Source organism: Scyliorhinus torazame, chromosome 15 (assembly GCF_047496885.1).
Source record: "Scyliorhinus torazame isolate Kashiwa2021f chromosome 15, sScyTor2.1, whole genome shotgun sequence".
Taxonomy (NCBI): Eukaryota; Metazoa; Chordata; class Chondrichthyes; order Carcharhiniformes; family Scyliorhinidae; genus Scyliorhinus; species Scyliorhinus torazame.
Genome location: NC_092721.1, coordinates 59660263 through 59678755, shown reverse-complemented (window position 1 = coordinate 59678755; position 18493 = coordinate 59660263).

The following is an 18493-nucleotide window of genomic DNA, read 5'->3' as shown; positions in this document are numbered from 1 at the left end:
ATGATCTGAGACCCCAACCAGCGGCAGATACGGTGGCTTACCAGCTGGAACCCCAATATTGTGACCTTGGGTGGTGGATCAATACGGGGGAGGATATCAAACCCACCCAAATGGACCCTCAGCTCCTCTTTATGGCCCACCGTATGCACCAACAGCTTTACAACTGCCGCCCCCTCTGAGGGGCCATTGGTCTACTGGGAAAAGAAGACGGGGCAGATATAGAGGGAACAATACATGTTTTAATTGCGGCCGTGCAGATCACTGGCAGCAGGAATGTCCCTTTAAAAGACGGGCAGCAGAAGGAGACTACCCGACCCAAAGGAGGGGGTACCCACCAAGGGGAGGACAGAGAGGTACACTGACTTCTCCCAGGCAAACCCTTTCCCAACACAAGATTGACTAGCTAATTTAGTCATAAGGACTCTCCAATCGGACAGGGAACCTATTAGTTCTCTGCAGATAGGAAATCAACACTGCCCATTTGTAAACGACACTGGAGCAACCATGTCTTCGGTGCAATCATAACTTCGACTACTACTATCCGACTATACCCAGCATTTGTCAGGGTTCCAAGGACAGGTGTGTGAGTATCCTATTTCTGAACCTGTGACAGTCACTTACGAGAATAAGTCTGCGGATCATCAGTTTGTGGTGACTACTGAATTGGACTGTAACTTGTTGGCCCGAGATTTACTGTGTATCTTCCAGCTACAGCTAGAGTGCGGAGACGAAGGAGTCATCTGGAGGATGAGACAACAGTGCTATATTTCTATCACTCCCCAGTGGTGGACGTTAGACATTGAACATTCACTGCACCACGTTACCCTGGCCTTTGACTGAACCGGACAAAACAGGGAGTTGGAGGACAAATACCGGCCGTTAACTGGGACCGAATGGCCAGTCAAGGTTACAGCCACAGTCATGGGAAAAGAAGGTTCAGCCGATTTTGTTACAATACCACCACATTTATGGCCACAGTCAGCTTCTGTGGGCCCTCATATTACACGTCAGGTCCACGACCAGTAGCATGCCAAGGATCTGGGGCCTATGGTAAGGAGGGCAGTGGATCATTCAGATCCAACAGAGTACGCACTTCAAGTCAGGCCAGACGGCATTTGCATAAAATATTTTGAGGTCCCTGAAACGATTAACACTCGACTTCAGCCAACCCACAGCTCTGGAGAATAGGGGATTCCTTATCTCGGCCGGCACGGAAATATCCCACCGGGGTTTAGTTAATGACCTACTGCAGGCCCTCCTTATGCCCACGCAGATTTCTGACCCCAGTTGACGATGGTAATGAACAAGCAGATTGTGCAGCGCGGACAGCCGCGCAAATTCAGCAAGTGATGGTGCCTAAAATGTTAAGTCAGACTAAACGATCTGCTATAAATAGGTCTGCTTCTGACAAGCCAACGCCAACCATCCAAGACGTCATAAGGTTACAGGAGGACGCTCCTGTGAGTGATAAATGTGGAAACGGTTAGGTTGTACATATGATTCTGTTTCCTCTTTATGGACCATGATGTGGAGATGCCGGCGTTGGACTGGGGTGAGCACAGTACGAAGTCTTACAACACCAGGTTAAAGTCCTGTGTGTGGCCACACAGAGTACTCCAGTGTCGATTACAAATGGGCAGTGTTGATTTCCTATCTGCAGAGAACTAATAGGTTCCCTGTCTGACAAAAGACTTTATGGACCATGCCAGCACATCTAAATTGGCTAAATTAAGAGCCGACGTGGGACTGACATGGCTTAAGTTGCTCCCTGTTGCCCTCTTCCAGCTGCAGGTTACACCTGCGGGATCGGCCCGGCTCTCTCCTGCCGAGATCCTTTATGGCAGGCCCCTTAGAACTCCCTGGAACCTGCATGTTCCCAGACTGGTTCAGTTTCACCATATGACTGAAGAAATGACTACCTATGTTCTAGCCCTCACTAAGGTCCTCAAAGAGCTCCATGGCGCGGTTCACCAGCCACCGCCCCCCTTACCTAGCTCACTTTCAGTGCAGCCCGGCAGTTATGTCATGGTCAAAAAAATTGGACTCGGAAAGGCTCAGAGCCACGATGGGAGGGGCCCTTCCAAGTTCTCCTTACCACCCCCACTGCAGTTAAAGTGGAGGGGCGGAGTGCTTGGGTCCACCTCCACCACTGTAAATTGGGTCCACCTCTACCACTGTAAAAAGGTCGGTTACTAACCTGCCTCCCTTCCCCAGCGCTGTTTTACAGGTGTGAAGCATGATGGGGTGGCTACGCACCGCCTGTGTGATCATCGGCCTCACCTCGCTTGGAGTGACATCGGCGACGGACATGGAGAAGGGAAATATCATCTACATCTGTAACCCCAACCAAACTACAAGGACATTTTGTTTATGCAGAGGTGATGTTCTTCGCTGCCCCAATATACGAGGACATGGTATCGACTCATGGAAGGTCATCAGGTTAACGGGCTCATGAAGCAATTGCACCGGTCCCGGAGATGGGAAGGAAACATTACATGGACATTGCCTTGTTTTTGGAGTACACGTAAATTTGATTTTGGATGTGTTAAGCTTGGTGCCATAAAGGTAAAGTCAGACCGTCAGGAGAGGGTAGGAAGAGGTTGTGAGAGACAGAAGGGGACTAGAGAGAGGACGGGGCATGTAAGGAGGGGAGTACAACTAGAACGTAGGTTATCAGGAGATACACGTAATTCATTTAGGACCCAGACTGAGGAGGTTCCGGGTAGTATGAATCTCTTCTACCAGATTTACCACCGCTTGTATGGCCAGGGACGGGTTGTCTGCTACCCGAACCCCGCAGCAGTGTCTAGATTATTTTCTGTTTCACCGCTTTGGGGCACTCCCCAAACGGTGGGTCATTGTCAGCATGCCGAGACACTGCCCGAGCAAGTCACTCTTCCTTACGATCCGGGTTCAGCACCACCGGCTATTTCCCTTCCCCTTCCTCGGGATAATTCCCATTCACAGTATGATAGGCTGCAACGGTGGAGAGCGTACATACATAGCCACTTCATTCCCAATTGAGACTCCCGGTCGTACGAGAATTGTTTCGGCAGTGACGGGTACGGCTGTTTGCTGGTAGAGGTGGAAACGAATATAACATGTCTGTCCCCCACCTGTACGGACAGGCGGTGTCATATCACTCAGGCGTCTGGCCAATGCGTTTGTTACAACACCACCTGCGTTCCATTGAACGCCGGCCTCCAGCTCCTTTGTGGCTGGGCGAATGTCTCTCATATCACTGTTGGGACTAGGGCTTTCTCCTTTGCGGGGAGGCCCGAATGGGCGTTCCAAAGCTGGATAAACTGGGAGGTGTGGGGGGTTCCTTGGCGGTTAGCGATAGGAATTATTTTATTTGTGGCCTTACCATCCTGGGAAACGAAACCTTGGGAGCCCTCGGGGCAATAACCAAGGAATTGTCTCAGCTGCGGTTGTTTGCAATGCAGAACCGGTATGCTCTTGACTACCTTCTGGCCCGTGAGGGTGGGGTATGCGCCATAGTGCAGGGCAAGTGTATCATGGGAGTTCAAGACCTAACCGCTAACATCACTAAATTTATGGATCGCATACGGGATTACCTGGACGGAATGCAGGACCCTGGCGCTTGGGGTAACTGGGGATTTGGAGGTTGGAAGGACTGGTTGATAAATATGGCCATGTATTTAGCAGTGGCACTCGGCTGCATCTTTGTGGGCCTGGCCATCCTTCAATGCATGATGGGTAGAATGCGGGGTGCACTGGAACAGGTAGACGCCCCGGGAATCTTGGCTGTTCGGATCCACGATGGTGCAGCGGATGAAGGGGGGCTGCAACAGGAATTGGAAATGCAGCGACAAATCTTTTTAGATGAGGGGCCGTAGCTACGGATTGAATAGATAGGTTATCACGAAATGATAAAAGGAGGGAATGACGAATGTGATATAAAATAGTTAGTTTAAATATTAGTTACAGTAATGTAGATTTAGGCCAGTTTAATTCTAGTGAGTTCACAAAAGACAAAGGACAAAGGATTTCAGCAAGCATGGCAAGGAACGGGGGAGGGGTGTCTGGTAGAGGAAGGGAAAAGGATGCTGGGTAACAAGAGGCCCAGGGTTAAGGAATGAGAAGTGAGCCAATTAAGATGTATGGCCAGGTCAGGAGGGGTATAGGATGACCTATGGGAATCTGTATGTGAAACTTGATGCTATTTGAATGGATTTGCAGAGATCCCTTTGTCTCGGACCTCATTCATTTCCAAGGGGTCCAGGAGACTGGTTCTGTGTTCTGTGTCCCTGAGAAGCGAGTCAGACTTGCAAGTTGGTTAAAAATAAATAATACTATGTCTACAAATCCATCTCGAGTTTTATTGAGGCCAGACTGACGGGTAAAGAATTCAACATTTGTCACTAGCACCTTCAAATCGACCCCCTACCCAAACTCTCCTCCATTCTGACCCACTGGGAATCAACCCCTCTGACCCAGCTCCGCACCTTCTCCACATTTGCAGCCCAGTAATAATACATCAGGTTCGGAAGACCCAAATCCCCTGCCTGCCTTCCTCTCTGCAGAAGCACCTTTATAATTCTGTCCACCTTCCCTCCCCATATGAACGAGGTAAACATCCCTTCAATCTTTCTAAAAAATGCCTTTCGCAGGAAAATCAGCAGGCATTGAAAAATAAACAGGAATCACGGCAGCACATTCATTTTAACCGCCTGTACCCGACCCGCCAGTGACAGAGGGAGACCATCCCATCTTGCCAGATCAGCTTTCACCTTCCCCACCAAACTAGAAATGTTGTACCTACGGAGCTCTCCCCAATCTCGAGCAACCTTCACCCCCAGGTATCTAAAGTGAGTCCCTGCCTTACGGAATGGCAGCCCCCCCACCCCTGGCAGAGACACCACAAAATATTCACGCTTGTCTAGATTTAACTTGTACCCTGAGAAAGACCGAAACACCCGAAGCAGTTCCAGTATTCCCCCTATTGACACACTTGGTTCCGACAAGTATAATAACACGTCATCGGCATATAAGGACACCCTATGCTCTATCCCCATCCCCGCACTAACCCTTTCCATACCCCCAAACTTCTTAATGCAATGGCCAATGGCTCAATCGCGAGTGCAAACAGCAGGGGGAACATAGGACATCCCTGCCTAGTCCCACGGTGGAGAAGAAAGTATTCTGAGCTGATGTTATTTGTGCGGACAGTCGCCCTCGGCTCCTTATATAATAACTTTACCCAGTCCACAAATCGGGGTCCAATTCCAAACCGCTCTAGAGCTGCCATCAAGTACCCCCATTCTACCCAGTCAAATGCTTTCTCGCCGTCCAATGCCACAGCATTGTGTTTCCTTCCCCTCCGCCAGTGCCATAACCACATTCAATACCCTCCTAATGTTTGAAAAGAGCTGCCTCCCTCTCACAAAACCCATCTGATCTTCACCTATCACCTTCGAGAGGCACTCCTCTAGCCTACCTGCCAGTACCTTCGCCAATATCTTTGCGTTATGTTTAAAAGTGAAATGGGCCTATACGACCCACACTCCATTGGATCTTTATCTTTCTTAAGTAACAGGGAAATCGATGCCTCGCCAAAGTTTGTGGAAACACCCCCTTCCCCACCGCCTCCTCAAACATCCCCACCATCGGCGGTACCAGCTTATTTTAGAATTTTGTATAATATTCCACTGGAAACCCATCTGGCCCTGCCACCTTCCCCGACTCCACCCTTCCAATCACTTTTTTTAATCTCCTGCTCCACTATCGCTCCCTCTAATGTAGCCCTGTCCCCCTCCCATAACCTCGGGTACTACAGCCCATCTAGAAATTCCTGCATCTCCCGGCCTCCCCCAGGTGGCTCTGACCTGTACCATCTCTCATAGAATTCCTTAATGACCTTGTTAATCTGATCTGGAGCGACCGCCAACTTCTCTGCCCTGGACAATTTCCCTTGCCGCAGTCTCCCTACGGAGCTGACCCGCCAAGATATGCCTTCTCTTCATGCTCGTAAACTGCCCCCTTGCTCACCTCAATTGGTGTACCGCCTTCCTGGCAGATAGTCGGTCAAAGCTCGCCTGAAGTTCCTCCCACTTTTCCAACTGCGCTGGGTCCCTATCTTCTGCATACCTCCTGTCTACCTCCAGCATCTCATCTATTACCCTCTGACGTTCCAAACTCTCCTCTTTGTCTAGCCTAGCCTTGAACGAGATCACCTCACCCCTCACCACCGCCTTTAAAGCCTCCCAGACAACCGCCTTTGACACCTCACCAGTGCAGTTAAAACCTACATATTCCTCGATTACTTTTTCAATTTTGTCACAGAACCTTCGGTCTCCTAATAGTCCTGCATCTAACTTCAACCCTGGTCTCTGTACCATCCCCTTCTCCAGTACCATATCCACCCAATGCGGAGCATGATCTGACATTGCAATTGCCGAGTACTCCGACCATTTAACCCCAACCAACATCGCCTTCCCCACCATGAAAAAGTCAATCCGCGAGCACACCTTATGGACCGCTGAGAAAAACGCGTACTCCCCTCCCTCGGGTGCAGACACCTCCAAAGTTCCACCCCTCCCATTTCCACCATTAGCCCAACCAGCGCCTTCACCCACCTTAACGAGACCAGTGAGCACGGCTGTGACCTGTCCAATTTTGGCTCTTGCACCAAGTTCCAGTCCCCCCTCACTATCAGTTCATGTGTTTCCAAGTCGGGAATGGCCCCACACACCTTCTTTGCAAATCCCACATCGTCCCAATTAGGACCATCTACACTTACCAGCGCCACTAGCCTCCCCTCCAGCACCCCTGTCACAATCATATACCTACCCCCCTGATCTGCAACCACCTTCTCCATCTGGAACTGTACGCTTTTGCAGACCATTATCGCTACCCCTCAAGCTCTTCCGTCAAATCCAGAATGAAACACCTGGCTAACCCAGCCCTTTTTAAGTCTAACTTGGTCCTTCACTCTCAGGTGAGTCTTCTATATCGGCCTTCAAACTTTTAAGATGGCACCCTTGACCTCTTGACTGGGTCTCCCAGCCCCCTCATGTTCCACGTGACTATCCTAACTGGGGGTCTCTCACCCCTCTCTTTCTTACCCACCATCATCATCCCACCGGGCCCTGCCCAATGAGCCTGACCCGTCCCTTTCCATTATTAACATCGAACCCCCCTCCTAGAATCCCCACCTGCACTTCCCCTCGAAAAAATCTCACCCAGTATCAATCCCTTCCCCCCCCCCCAACCCCCCACCTCCACTTGCTCGCCTCGTAGGCCCATGGAAACCTGCTAACCAGGCTCCAATTTCCACAGCCCTCCTCTCACCTCACCTCCGTTCACTAGCCGACTTTAGTTAGCTAGTGCGGGTAGTCCCCCTCTCCCTCAAAAAAGGCATACTGTCCCCACCCACCCAGTCCCAGAAGAAAAAGAAAAACAGTCACTGAAAGGGGCAACACAGGTGGAGGGGCAACACAGGTGGAGGGGCAACACAGGTGGAGAAGGTAGTCAAGAAGGCATACGGCTGCTTGCCTTCATTGGCCGGGGCATAGAGTATAAGAATTGGCAAGTCATGTTGCAGCTGTATAGAACCTTAGTTAGGCCACACTTGGAGTATAGTGTTCAATTCTGGTCGCCACACTACCAGAAGGATGTGGAGGCTTTAGAGAGGGTGCAGAAGAGATTTACCAGAATGTTGCCAGGTATGGAGGGCATTAGCTATGAGGAGCGGTTGAATAAACTCGGTTTGTTCTCACTGGAACGAAGGAGGTTGAGGGGCGACCTGATAGAGGTCTACAAAATTATGAGGGGCACAGACAGAGTGGATAGTCAGAGGCTTTTCCCCGGGGTAGAGGGGTCAATTACTAGGGGGCATAGGTTTAAGGTGAGAGGGGCAAGGTTTAGAGTTTTTTACACAGAGGGTAGTGGGTGCCTGGAACTCGCTACCGGAGGAGGTGGTGGAAGCAGGGACGATCGTGACATTTAAGGGGCGTCTTGACAAATACATGAATAGGATGGGAATAGAGGGATACGGACCCAGGACGTGTAGAAGATTGTAGTTTAGTCGGGCAGCATGGTCGGCACGGGCTTGGAGGGCCGAAGGGCCTGTTCCTGTGCTGTACATTTCTTTGTTCTTTGTTCTAATCTAACCCATGCAAGTCAATGAAATAACATATAACCGTTGCAACAAAAAATAGGGAGCAAAAATGCCAATCAAAACAAACAAACACTTAAGCTCTGTAACAATTTGAAGTCAAGTAAGTTACAATACAGGTCAGTGAAAAGAAAGTTATAACATTTATACATTTTCCAGCTCCCCAATCATAGTCCACAATCTCTCTTCCAGCTCCACTCCTCACTTCATGAATGCCTCAGCCTCCTCCACCGTTTCAAAATAAAAATCTTTGGCGTTGTACGTCACCCACACCATGCCAAATCGCAGTTCCTTGTTGTACAGTGCCGCCTTCACTCAGCTGAATGCCGCTTGTTTCTTCGCCAACTCCACCATCAAGTCCTGGTCACTCCGAATCCTAGCACCATCCCACTGCACCTCCCGCTTCTGCTTCGCCCAGTTTAACACCTTCTCCTTCATGTGGTATTTATGGAAGCAGATAATTACTGCTCTCGGCGGCTCATTGACTTTGGGTTTCGGCCTTAACGACCGATGAGCTCGGTCCAGTTCATACTGGGAGGGGTCTTAACCCTCCCCCATCAACTCCGCCAATATCTTTGCAAAGTACTCAGTTGACCTTGAGCCCTCTGCCCCTTCAAGTAAGCCCACAATTCTCAGATTTTGCCGCCTCGACTGGTTCCCCAAGTCTTCGAGCTTTGCTTGGAGTCCTCTGTTGACCTCCACCACCCTCTGTAGTTCGTCTCCCATCGAGGTGAGCTGGTCGCTGGGCTGCGACATGGCCTCCTCCACTTACTTCAGCTTTTCACCTTGTTCTCTCACCTTGGCCGATGTCTTTGCCACATCCACCCTCACCGGGGCGATTGCCCGGGATCTCAGCGCGACCGCCATCTCCTTCCTCATGTGCCTCCATGTGCCTCGCAAACTGCTTCTCCAGCTCCACAGCCATCACTTCGGTCATCTTTTCCTCTGTAAGTTGTGTGGCCCCATCACGTGGTCCGGCATCCGCCATCTTGTCAGCGCTTTTACTGGCCCTCTCCTTTGGCGGCGAGCCCGCGTTTCCTCCCTTCTTCACAGCTGTTTTTGGCATCCCTTAACCACTTAATATTTTTTTCCTCTTTCTTCAATATCGAGATAAATAGTAAAATAATAAAATAATAAAATACATTTTTTTAAATGAAAAATTAAATTACAATTTAAAAAATTTTTAAACTTTTTTTTGAAATTAAAAAATAAATTTTTTCAAAAGTCAAAGTTCAAAACATCTCTTTTCCTGGGACCGGACTTCAAACATTCCAAACATTCATTTTCAGCGGGGAGCCACCCGGTGTGTGCTGCACCCTCTCTACAGATGTGCTGGATTCTGGCCTCACCTCAGGCCACGCTCCTCCGTCACCGCTTGCTTTGGGCTCAACGCCCCTGCTTCTCCAGTCACGGGGGTCCCCAGCGGCTCCAAACCTGCCCTACCCGGTGCCCGTCCCTCAGGCCCCAACGGCAAAAGAAATTGCGACTGGCGAAACCACGGGGAAACCCCTGGAAAACGGCGAAATGCCAACGACGGGCGGGAGCCCCTCTCCAGCGCGACCGCTCCGCTCGTGCACGCCACCAAAAGTGAGGGTATCTAAATTTTAAGCCTTGCATCCATTCTACCGTAAAAGATAAATACGTTTCGTATTAAATCTCCTTCTAATTCTTGAGACCCATTTGTACTTCAGTTGTACCCCGGCTTCCTCGGGGCACTGGTTTCGAAGGACCATGCCGGGTGCAGTCAATGCTTTACCCTTGTGCCTTGGCTCAAGGCGATTGAATGGAGAATGAAGGAGGAAACTGCAGGGCTGCAGTAAAACAAGTTTTGATTGATAGAGACCCAGTAGGTGGTAAGCATTACATGAAATGTTTACATATTAACACTTCTCAAAGCCCCCTTACACGTATCTCATTGCACCCTGCCTGTGGTCCCTCACTTTCCCTGGTTAGGAGCCTCATCCAAATCCACATCACCATGCCACATGCAAATTCCACCCTCATGTTGGCTGCATTGAGAGAATATAGAAACAACATGAAGACATTGATGTTATAGTCCAATGTCTTGTGTCTTGATTTTATGCTTCTGATCCTCTTCCAAAAGATCCTGTAAAATTCTGGCCTGTTACCGAGTCATTTAATTGGGGGACGGGGTGAGAACCACTGCTTGGTGGACTTTGATGTGGAGATGCCGGCGTTGGACTGGGCTGAGCACAGTAAGAAGTTTTACAACACCAGGTTAAAGTCCAACAGGTTTGTTTTGATGTCACTAGCTTTCGGAGCTAGTGACATTGAAACCCAAACATGGGACATAACCGACAGAATACCCTTCGTCGTCCAGTACTTTCCCGGAGAGGAGAAACTACGACATCTTCTTCACAGCCTTCAACACGTCATCGATGAAGATGAACATCTTGCCAAGGTCATCCCCACACCCCCACTACTTGCCTTCAAACAACCGCGCAACCTCAAACAAACCATTGTTTGCAGCAAACTACCCAGTCTTCAGAACAGTGACCACGACACCACACAACCCTGCCATGGCAATCTCTGCAAGATGTGCCAGATAATCAACATGGATATCACCATTACACGTGAGAACACCACCCACCAGGTACGCGGTACATACTCGTGCGACTCGGCCAACGTTGGCTACCTCATACGCTGCAGGAAAGGATGCCCCGAAGCGTGGTACATTGGCGAGACCATGCAGACGCTGCGACAACGAATGAACGGACATCGTGCGACAATCACCAGGCAGGAATGTTCCCTTCCAGTCGGGGAACACTTCAGCAGTCAAGGGCATTCAGCCTCTGATCTCCGGGTAAGCGTTCTCCAAGGCGGCCTTCAGAACGCGCGACAACGTAGAATCGCCGAGCAGAAGCTTATAGCCAAGTTCTGCACACATGAGTGCGGCCTCAACCGGGACCTGGGATTCATATCGCATTACATTCATCCCCCACCATCTGGCCTGTGAAATCCTACCAACTGTCCTGGCTTGACACAATTCACACCTCTTTAACCTGGGGTTACCCCATCTCTGGATCTGTAAAGATTTAATCACCTGCTAATGCTCGCATTCCAAGCATTGTCTGGCATCTTTGAATCTGTCTATATATATGTTTCTGGAACATACCTCTTCATTCACCTGAGGAAGGAGCAGCGCTCCGAAAGCTAGGGACATTGAAACAAACCTGTTGGACTTTAACCTGGTGTTGTAAAACTTCTTACTGTGGTAGACTTTGATCTTTGTTCTGAGATAAATTTCATGCTCTTTCCAAAGTGTATGAGTGAGCCAGTCAAATGCTGAGCATGTTTTTGCCAAGCGACGATTGATTTTGTAATCCAGTGTAGTGTTACTGGAGAGGATACTCCCCAAGAGAACATGTGCACTAATCAATCTGCACCACCTATTTACTGTCCAAGTAATGAAAGTAAAAATCACCACTGTATATAGGCTGATTCTTTGTCAGTATTCAGAGTAAGAAAATATCTGAGTTGGTGGCAGGGATGCTGCCATATTCCCTGAGGGTCCCAGGTTTCTCTCCCCTTTTTTGAGAGCGCTGACTGATGGTGATTTAACCTGAGGGTCACCACACCTCGGCTAATGAGCAAGGGTGAGAAGGGTTATGAAGTTCATGGATAATTTCAGCCAGTATGGGAATTGAACATGCACTGTTTGCGTCAATCCGCACCATGAAGCAACCGTCCGACCAACTGAGCTAACTGACCCCCTTATATATCTGAACAATTACTACACGTAGGCACGTCAGAGGAAAAAATCATTGGAACTGTCCACTAGTATATAGTGCATTAGCAGCAGACAAAGAATGGCAGAAATGGCAAAGTGGTATTGAAGAGTTAGATGCTTTGTCACTTTCAATACAGTTAAAAGATTAAATTGATTTTTTTAAAATAACTAGAGATAGAACATAGAACATAGAACGATACAGCGCAGTACATGCCCTTCGGCCCACAATGTTGCACCGACATGGGAAGTCAAAAAACAAAAGCCATCTAACCTACACTATGCCATTATCATCCATATGCTTATCCAATAAACTTTTACATGCCCTCAATGTTGGCGAGTTCACTACTGTTGCAGGTAGGGCATTCCACGGCCTCACCACTCTTTGCGTAAAGAACCTACCTCTGACCTCTGTCCTATATCTATTACCCCTCAGTTTAAGGCTATGTCCCCTCGTGCTAGCCATTTCCATCCGCGGGAGAAGGCTCTCACTGTCCACCCTATCTAACCCCCTGATCATTTTGTATGCCTCTATTAAGTCTCCTCTTAACCTTCTTCTCTCCAACGAAAACAACCTCAAGTCCATCAGCCTTTCCTCATAAGATTTTCCCTCCATACCAGGCAACATCCTGGTGAATCTCCTCTGCACCCGCTCCAAAGCTTCCACGTCCTTCCTATAATGCAGTGACCAGAACTGTCCGCAGTACTCCAAATGCGGCCGTACCAGAGTCTTGTACAGCTGCAACATGACCTCCTGACTCCGGAACTCAATCCCTCTACCAATAAAGGCCAACACGCCATAGGCCTTCTTCACAACCCTATCAACCTGGGTGGCAACTTTCAGGGATCTATGTACATGGACACCTAGATCCCTCTGCTCATCCACACTTCCAAGAACATTACCATTAGCCAAATATTCCGCATTCCTGTTATTCCTTCCAAAGTGAATCACCTCACACTTCTCGACATTAAACTCCATTTGCCACCTCTCAGCCCAGCTCTGCAGCTTATCTATGTCCCTCTGTAACTTGCTACATCCTTCTGCACTGTCGACAACACCACCGACTTTAGTGTCATCTGCAAATTTACTTACCCACCCTTCTGCGCCCTCCTCTAGGTCAGTGATAAAAATGACAAACAGCAACGGCCCCAGAACAGATCCTTGTGGTACGCCACTTGTAACCGAACTCCATTCTGAACATTTCCCATCAACCACCACCCTCTGTCTTCTTTCAGCTAGCCAATTTCTGATCCACATCTCTAAATCACCCTCAATCACCAGCCTCCGTATTTTCTGCAATAGCCTACCATGGGGAACCTAATCAAACGCTTTACTGAAACCCATACACCACATCAACTGCTCTACCCTCGTCTACCTGTTCAGTCACCTTCTCAAAGAACTCGATAAAGTTTGTGAGGCATGACCTACCCTTCATAAAGCCATGCTGACTATCCCTAATCATATCATTCCTATCTAGATGATTATAAATCTTGTCTCTTATAATCCCCTCCAAGACTTTACCCACAACAGACGTGAGGCTCACCGGTCTATAGTTGCCGGGGTTATCTCTACTCCCCTTCTTGAACAAAGGGACCACATTTGCTATCCTCCAGTCCTCTGGCACTATTCCTGTAGCCAATGATGACATAAAAATCAAAGTCAAAGGCCCAGCAATCTCTTCCCTGGCTTCCCAGAGAATCCTCGGATAAATCTCATCAGGCCCCGGGGACTTATCTATTTTCAGCCTGTCCAGAATTGCCAACACCTCTTCCCTACGTACCTCAATGCCATCTGTTCTAATAGCCTGTGTCTCAGCATTCTCCTCCACAACATTATCTTTTTCCTGAGTGAATACTGATGAAAAATATTCGTTTAGGATCTCGCCTATCTCTTCAGACTCCACACACAACTTCCCATCCCTGTCCTTGACTGGCCCTACTCTTACCCTAGTCATTCTTTTATTCCTGACATACCTATAGAAAGCTTTTGGGCTTTCCTACCTGCCAAATACTTCTCATGTCCCCTCCTTGCTCGTCTTAGCTCTCTCTTTAGATCCTTCCTCGCTACCTTGTAACTATCAAGCGCCCCAACTGAAACTTCACTCCTCATCTTCACATAGGCCTCCTTCTTCCTCTTAACAAGAGATTCCACTTCTTTGGTAAACCACGGTTCCCTCGCTCGACGCCTTCCTCCCTGCCTGACCGGTACATACTTATCAAGAACACGCAGTAGCTGTTCCTTAAACCAGCTCCACATATCCAGTGTGCCCAACACTTGCAGCCTACTTCTCCAACCTATCCCCCCTAAGTCATGTCTAATGGCATCATAATTGCCCTTCACCCAGCTATAACTCTTGCCCTGTGGGGTATACTTATCCCTTTCCATCACTAATGTAAACGTCACCGAATTGTGGTCACTGTCCCCAAAGTGCTCACCTACCTCCAAATCTAACACCTGGCCTGGTTCATTACCCAAAACCAAATCCAATGTGGCCTCTCCTCTTGTTGGCCTGTCAACATATTGTGTCAGGAAACCCTCCTGCGCACATTGTACAAAAAATGACCCATCTAATGTACTCGAACTATATCTTTTCCAGTCAATATTTGGAAAGTTAAAGTCTCCCATAATAACTACCCTGTTACTTTCGCTCTTATCCAGAATCATCTTCGCCATCCTGTCCTCTACATCCCTAGAACTATTTGGAGGCCTATAGAAAACTCCCAACAGGGTGACCTCTCCTTTCCTGTTTCTAACCTCAGCCCATACTACCTCGGAAGAAGAGTCCCCATCTAGCATCCTCTCCGCCACCGTAATACTGTTTTTGACTAGCAGCGCCACACCTCCCCCTCTTTTGCCTCCTTCTCTGAGCTTACTAAAACACGTAAACCCCGGAACCTGCAACAACCATTCCTGTCCCTGCTCTATCCATGTCTCCGAAATGGCCACAACATCGATAGGTACCAACCCATGCTGCTAGTTTCCCTACCTTATCTCGTATACTCCTGACATTGAAGTAGACACACTTCAAACCACCTACCTGAACACTGGCCCCCTCCTGCGACGTCAAATCTGAGCTACTGACCTCTATATTCTCATTCTCCCTTACCCTAAAACTACAATCCAGGTTCCCATGCCCCTGCTGCATTAGTTTAAACCCCCCCAAAGAGCACTAACAAATCTCCCCCCAGGATATTTGTGCCCCTCAGGTTCAGATGTAGACCATCCTGTCTGTAGAGGTCCCACCTTCCTCAGAAAGAGCCCCAGTTATCCAGACATCTGAATCCCTCCCGCCTGCACCATCCCTGTAGCCACGTGTTTAATTGCTCTCTCTCCGTATTCCTCATCTCATTATCACGTGGCACGGGCAACAACCCAGAGATAACAACTCTGTTTGTTCTCGTTCTGAGCTTCCATCCTAGCTCCCTGAAAGCCTGCCTGACATCCTTGTCCCCTTTCCTACCTATGTCGTTAGTGCCAATGTGGACCACGACTTGGGGCTGCTCCCCCTCCCCCTTAAGGACCCGGAAAACACGATCCGAGACATCACGTACCCTTGCACCTGGGAGGCAACATATCAAACGTGAGTCTCTCTCGCTCCCACAAAATCTCCTATCTGTGCCCCTGACTATCGAGTCCCCAATTACTAATGCTCTGCTCCTCTCCCCCCTTCCCTTCTGAGCAACAGGGACAGACTCCGTGCCAGAGGCCCGTACCCCATGGCTTACCCCTGGTAAGTCCCCCCCCCACAAGTATCCAAAGCGGTATACTTGTTACTCAGGGGAACGACCGCAGGGGATCCCTGCACTGACTGCTTCGTCCCAGTCCCTCTTACAGTTACCCATCTATCTCCAATCTTTGGTGTAACTAATTCCCTGAAGCTGCTATCTATGACCCCCTCTGCCTCCCGAATGATCCGAAGTTCATCCAACTCCAGCTCCAGTTCCCTAACTCGGTCTTGGAGGAGCTGGAGATGGCTGCACTTCCTGCAGGTAAAATCAGCAGGGACACTAACGGCATCCCTCACCTCAAACATCCTGCAGGAGGAACATTGCACTACCTTCCCTGCCATCCCTCTAACCTCCAACCAAGATCTGGTTAATAAATAAATAAAAAAATAAAAAATATATAATAATAATATGGCACTTACCTCACACCAATGGGTCTTATTATTAGGTTAGAGGAGGAAGGTGGGTGGGAGACACTACACGTGTAGTGTCTCGGGTTTCCTCTCCACCAGAATGTATTGGTTGGGGGGGGGGGGGGGGGTGCTTCCCAGAGGTTCGCGGGTTGAACTTCCGGTTCCCGCCTTATATTAAAAAAAATAAAAAGTAAAACAGGAAAGAAGAACAGAAACGGGACCAGGTAAGTATTTTTAAAGTAAAAACTTACCTCTCAGAAGGCCCTTGCGCACCGCTCCCGCCGAAATCCAAAGTGCTGCTCCTGCAAAGGTAAGGGTTTTTAAAGTAAAAACTTACCTCCCAGAAGGCCCTTGCACACCCCTCCCGCCGAAATCCAAAATCCATGATACAGGAAACTATTTCCTCTGGTGGTAGAATCCAGAACTGGGGAGCTAATTGTTAAATTAGGATGATTTCCATTTAGAGTGAAATCAGGAAGCACGATTTCTCACAACAAGCTATGGAAGCTGTAAAATTGATTTCTAGCTATAGAAACCATGCAGTGCAAAGGAGTCCATTCGACCCATCAAGTCTGCACTGCCCCTCTGAAAGAGCACCCTAGTTAGGCGCACTCCCCACCCTATGCCTGTATTTCACTGACTGACCACTAGTAGTCTTATTAGTATTTGTGAATGTTAGAGTCAGGTGACCTCAGACAGACTAGGGAGCTGGAAGAGGGAGGTTGCTTGTGCATGTTATTCATCTGTTGTTTTGTATATATTTTACCCTCAGTTAATGTTAATAAATCGTTTATAGCTTTAGCTACAAGTATTCTTATAATATAAATCAGGCCATCCGGCAAGAACATTACATCGTAGCAGGACTGGATGGTATTAAACACTGAGAAAAAAACGTTCAGCCTGCCACAAGGTCCACAGAGATTTGAAGACTTTGCAGACTACAAGAATGAACCACATGGAGTCGTTGAAGCCACCAATGAGTCTCAGATTTCATGGTAATGTGGACAGCAACTGGCGTGTGTTTAAACAACAATTTAATCCGTTTCTGACTGCAGTAGATTTATGAGATCAATCAGAATCACGTAAGGCAGCGATGTTCCCAACAGCGGCAGGGCCCGAAGCAATTACTGTGTTTAATACATTTGAATTTGCAAACGATGAAGGTAATAAAAATTTTAATGAAGTAATTCTAAGATCTGATGTAGATTGCACCCCTAGAAAGAGTGAAATTTATGAATACTATGTGTTCAGATCACCTTAACAGAAGACAGAAGAGTCCATTGTTATGGGCCAGGGCTCAGAAACTCCAAAATATATTATAAAGTCCATCTGGCCTACAACCTTTATGTTGAATTTGGCTAGGATGAGCACAAGAGCCTTTCCTTCAGGTGTGATTCAACAGTCTTCCCAGACACTTTAATCAAACAAACTTTATTCTAATATCTTAGTTAACATTTATATAAACACATTGCAAGAATTGTTTTATCAATTACAAACATAGACACCATCCAACTACAGTAATCTATGTATAACACTTAATGAAGTCCCCCTTAACCGTTCCAATTCAGAAACAAAATCCCATAAACCAAAAAGCCCTGTTCAAGGGTGTGGCCCAGCACTCTGCATGCTCACTTGAATAAGACTGGCTTTCCCTGAGATATATATTTTAAGCTACCAAAGGAGGTCGTCACAGCCTGTTTACTTCTGGAACAGGTATTTAAAATGAAAATAGAGAGAGACAGGCCAAAACACTTATTTTCTCTGTCTGAGTCCACAACAGTCAAAACTGAAAGCAAAAGTAAAACAAAGCTCACAGCTACACCTCAGCTCCACACATTCAATGACAGCGCTGAAGCCATGTGATAAGATAAAAAAACCTTTCTTAAAGGGACATTCCCATGACACCATAGGTCATTTAATCACTGATTTAAATTTAAAAGCTAAAACCTGTACTATTTCTGTGGTGGAATCTTCCATGATTCGGGACCAAATTGTGTTTGGTGTAACTGAAAATAAGCTTGAGAGAACGGTTGCTGAGGGAATTGGAGCTGTCCTTGGAACAAACAGTTAAGATTTGTCAGGCTCAGCATTCTAAAATGTTTCTCAGTAATGGTGCTGTCTTCTTGGAGGAAAGCACTCCGGTTGCCACCCTGTTTCCAAAAAGGCAGGAAACTTCCAGAGAAAGGCGGGAAAGTTCCTGCAGCTCCTCGCACACCAACAAACAGGTTAAAGATCAGGACAAAGTATTTCTGTGTAAAAGATGTGGTCAAAGGTGAAAATGATGACAGTGTCCAGTGTTTGGCAAGTTTTGTTCCAGATGCAAAGGAAAAAAATAATTTTGCCAGAATTGTTACTCTAAGCTCAACCCCAGATCAGTCAGCATAGTGGAAGATACAGTCTCCAGTGATGAAACATCATTGTTTGTTGGAGTAATAACAGAGAAGAATAATTTTTGGGTGACATCAC